The sequence below is a fragment of the Nematolebias whitei genome, chromosome 7 (assembly GCF_014905685.2).
Source record: "Nematolebias whitei isolate Nwh7 chromosome 7, NemWhi1, whole genome shotgun sequence".
NCBI classification, from domain to species: Eukaryota; Metazoa; Chordata; class Actinopteri; order Cyprinodontiformes; family Rivulidae; genus Nematolebias; species Nematolebias whitei.
The window spans coordinates 30,918,388-30,923,314 of record NC_056504.1 but is presented as its reverse complement, the minus strand read 5'-3'; positions in this window follow the sequence as shown (position 1 = coordinate 30,923,314).

Sequence of the window (4,927 nt, the reverse complement as noted above, 5' to 3'; positions counted from 1 at the left end):
ATATATATATATATATATATATATATATATATATATATATATACACATACATATAGTGATGTGAGCACTAATTTATAAACTTTTACATATTATGTTGTTATTTGAAAACATAAATACTGATAGCAGTGGGTAGCTGTAGCAATTTTAGTTCATTTGTGGTATGAATATAATTATTTTTGCTATAAATCTTGTATTGCAAATTTGACATTTGTGAAAAGGTTTATAAATGCTCCTGGCAGCTATGAAAATGGCAGCAAATCACTTCAGGCTTGGATAAGTTGTTAGTTCATCAATCTGGTCTCAATTAAACCCATTTTTTTCAGTCGGGTTGTTCAAAAAGCTATCCACATCAGGTAAGATATTAATTGCTCATAACCTTCAGGTGTGCCAAACTCGGTTGCAAAAGGGGGCCAAAATTTAAAACTGTTCAAACCAAGGATGGGGCTTTAGGCATAGGAACATTAACTCATGTCAGATACATGACGTCTCTTCTTGGTTGCAGGTTCATTCGATGTTCTCCGATTTTCTTTCCACATCAAAATCAAAGAGTACTGAAAATTTCAAACTAATGTTTCTCGACTTCAAAGTCGACCACCTGTCATGAGAAGTCTGCACTAAACAAAATGTGCTAGGTTTTTAGGTAAAATGAGAGATACATAAAATATTAAATTTAAAATATTATCTTGAGGGCCAGACAAGATGTTAACAAGGGCCACATTTGGCCCTCGAGCCTTAAGTTTGACACGTCTTTAAAGGAGCTCCTTTAGAACAAGTGGACTCTGTGGAGTTGTTGCGGCTCCTGCAGCGGCGTGATCAACCACAGACACAACTCTTTTCATGCACGCTCTCTTCTGTCGTCCACTTCTCATAAAAGCACAAGTTCAACCCAATAACTTGTTTCAGTTTTTTTAATTTTTATTAGTGTTAGTGAACACAAATAGTTTAAAGCCTTGATTGACTTACTGAACGGATTTGCTGCTGTTTGTAAGTAGATTTATTTGGTTCTGGCTGTCTTCCCCAAATCATGTTAGCAGCTCAGCTTTAAATAACACAGTTTCACACAAAGTTAGGACGTGGTGTAAAATGCTGATGTTAAACTCTTTTAAATCATAAAATTCATAAAAATAGCGCAAAAGCAATAAAATAATTGTTGAAAAGCATTTATGTTTTTTTGTCAATATCAATTTGGTGCAGAAAAAAATGAAAAGAGGCTCTAAAATAATAAATAAATTGCCAGTGTGAACATTTTCCAATTGATTGCACGAAGTAGATGCATTTAGAATAAAAACATCTTGAAGCTCTTTGAAGTAAAATCAGATAAAGGCCCCGTCTGTGAAAGGAAACAAATTGGCAAAGAAACGAGAACTTTTATCATCTGTAGATCGTTAAACCATAGAAAAGGCAGAAAATCGTTGGAACACGGTGCTGGGGTGGCAGTCTTCAGCCCTCACACACCAACTGCATTCAAAATAGACGAGGAGCTGTAAAATTCATGGGCCCAGAAACTGAAAACCAGTATGGAAATTCGTTCTGTGGTCTGCTGAAGCAAATGTAAAAGTTTTCTAGGAAAACGTGAACTAAATCCTCCCAGCTAAAAAGGAAAAGGGAACCATCTGGCTTTTAAAAAATCAGGAAACGATGGAAGAGCTGCGATGGTGTGAGGGTGCGTGAGTGACTTCAGCTCATAGAACAATCGTGACTCCACACAAAAAAACAACAAACAGGTTTCTCAGAAATGGACGGCTGCCCTTCAGGCTGCAGGGTTCAACATCTCCTGCCTCCTCGGACCATCTGTTAGCACTCAGAGTCTGGGAGGCGAGTCCTCAGCTACTACCACGCCCAGTTTTACCTCAATATCTGACAAATGGAGGGAGTTTAAGTCTTTTTCATGCAGCTGCAACCACCACCTTAAATCAGTTGACGTCCATCTAACGGTCACTTTCTGAGAGTTTCATAGGATATTTTGCTAACAGACAACAGGCATGCAAACACGTGGCAATCACATAATCTAACAAACACTGACGGTAAATAACGAGGCGATCCAACATACCACAGTGAGAACTTTTTGTTTCTGGCATTCTTTTGAACGAATTAAGCTTATTTTATAAAATAAAACTATTTTGTTGTTACTAATTGCAGTGACAATTTTTCAAGTTTGAAAAAGACAAAAATAATCAACTTTTTTATTCATAATCCAGACGAAAAGTCAGCATTAAAAACAAGGTCATAAAGTGAGGAATGCTGCCGAGTCAGAACATTGTGAGCCTTGTGTTTATTTTCATATTTATTTCATTCCTGCCGGTTTGAACACAACATAGTTTTGTTTGCTCTCATCACATTCACGTGCACTAATTCTTGCATTTTAGGCCAACCACGCGTTAAATGATCCGAGGAAGCTGAGCTGAAGGGAACTGCCCCTATTGTTGCTCCTCATCCGAGAACCCGAACGTAATTGGCACAAATAAAAACTGATTTTAAACTAGAGAAATGGCATTTCTTGCGAAATGCAGTGTGAATGATTATTGCAAAATAACTTGCTAAAAAATGGCTGAAATTAGCTAAAAATATGCAGAAATGTAGCTGAAATCAAAGAGCATGCCTAAATTAGCAGAAGAGAAAGAACACTTTGCTGAATTAGGTTTGAATAAGAAGAAATTAGTAAAAAAAAAAAAAAAAAAGGAAATTAGCTAAACAAGCTGAAATTAGCAAAATAGTAGCTGAAAAGTCAGAAAGAACCTTAAACTACCAGAAGAAAGCAGAAAGAGCTGAAATGAGCTAAACAAGAGGAATTAGCTGAAAAAGCTAAAATTCACACAAAACTGCTAAATAGTTGCTAAAAAAGTAGAAAAAGTTAAAACTTGCAGAAATAAGCAGAAAGGAGCAAAACAAGCTGAAATTAGCATATGTAAGTTAATTAGGCTGAAAGTAGCAGAAATTACTTTTAAAAACTTGAATTTGTCTGAAAAAAGCTGAAATTAGCTAAAAAATGCTAAAAAAAAGTAGCTGAAAAGGTAGAACAAGCTTAAATTAGCAGAAAAAAGCAGAACACATTTGTCCAATTAGGCTGAAAGAAGCAGAAATGAGCACAAAAAGTGGAAATTATCTGAAAAAAGCTGAAATTAGCACAAAAAAACTTCTGCAAAGTAGCTAAAAAAGCAGAATGAAGCTTTAATTTCCAGAAGGAAGTGGAGAGAGCACATTTTTGCAGAATTAGGTTGAAAAAAGTTGAAATTAGTGCAAAAAATGTAGAATTAGCTGGCAAAGCTCAAATTAGCATAAAACAGCTAAATAACAGTAGCTGAAACAGCAGAAAAAGCTGAAACTTGCAGAAATAAGCTGAAAGGAGCATAACAAGCCAAAATTAGCAGAAAGAAGTTAGAAGAAGCATAAAATTGTTGTAGTTAGCAGAAAGAAGCTGAAAGAGCACAAAACAGCTGAAAAAAAACCCCAGCTGAAATTAGCTGAAAGGAGCTGAAGAAAAAAAGTTAAAATTTGCACAAGGAAGCTGAAAGCTGAACCAGCATAATGTGAAAGGAGCTAAAAAGGTTGTAAACAGATCTAAAGATCTGAAGGATGTAAAATGAGCAGTCACAGCAGGATTTTCTTGAAAGAGCTGAACGTTTTGAACTTGTGGAACGAGAAAGATGCTGAAAAACGTACAGAAGAACAATGGATCACAATATAGTGACTTCAACATTCACACAGTAAAGAGTGGCGTTGGTGTTTTAGGACTAAAAGGGAAAGAGATGCAGTTATTTCAGTCGGTATCAAAGTAATGAACTGAATCCACACTTGTAGACACTTTTACTTTGGATTCCCTTGGTCTCAGCATTTCATTTTTCCTCTCTCCAGCGTATTTAATTCAAACAAACAGTAAGACACGTTGACTGAACGAGGCAGTCAGCTGAACACGCTCTGCAGCTGCCAACAGCCCAGCTTGGGTTCATCTGGGACGAGCCTCTTTAATTAAAGCTTAACGGCTAAACAAAGTATCTCGTTTCTCCAAACTCACAAAGAATGACTTCGTGTTGCACCTTCCAGGCACCGACTTGTTTTCTCAGAATAACCTTGAAATGTTTTTTTTCTCTTTTCCTCGACACCGAGGGAGGACAACAGTCACTCTCCTTTTTCCCAACTGCGCCCATTTCTCGGTAAATTCTGGGTATGCTGCGTGATTAAACAGGAAAAGTCAGATTCAGATTATAAGCAAGCATGTGGCCTTGTGTTGGGTTCTGCAGACAGACTGTCAACAAGAAGAAGAAGAAAACCTTCATGTAGTGAAAACTAACAGTCAAAGCATTTACATGAAAATATTTCTGCACGTGGTGGGAGGTTCCACTTTGAAATACTAATGGAAAAAAGATTTACAAGAATATTTCACTCTAGAGGCTGTTTTTCTTCAAATCCGCAGCGAGCTTGACGTTTATTATAAGACTTATAATTACACCTTTTATAGGATAGTAAACTTGCTAAACAGCAGCTGAGAGTTTTTCATAAACCAAGAAGATTTAATAAGAATAAAACTCATTTAAAGGTTGATTCCACAGTGATCATGTTGGGAGAGCTTCTGAGCAGAACCTAAATGTTTTGTTGTTGTTGTTTTTAAGTGAAACATGACATCATCATCTGAGCACAAAAGAAAGCTAACTTTGTCATCTTGTTATAAAGCACAGACGGCTGCGTTCTTTGGCACAACTTTGGCTCAATTAATAATAAACCAAGCCGAACGTGTCAGGTTGGTCTAACGCAGACAGAATGTCGATCTTTGTTATCTTTAAATATTAAATAAGAACATCCTGCAGGCTTGTGCATTCATTTAGCAAACAATCACAAGACCCTTGTTAGGACAAGTGTTTGACACGTGCAACACTTTTGCATTTAGCAGACGATTAAAGTGGCCCACATTTTTTTATTTCCCAGATTTAAC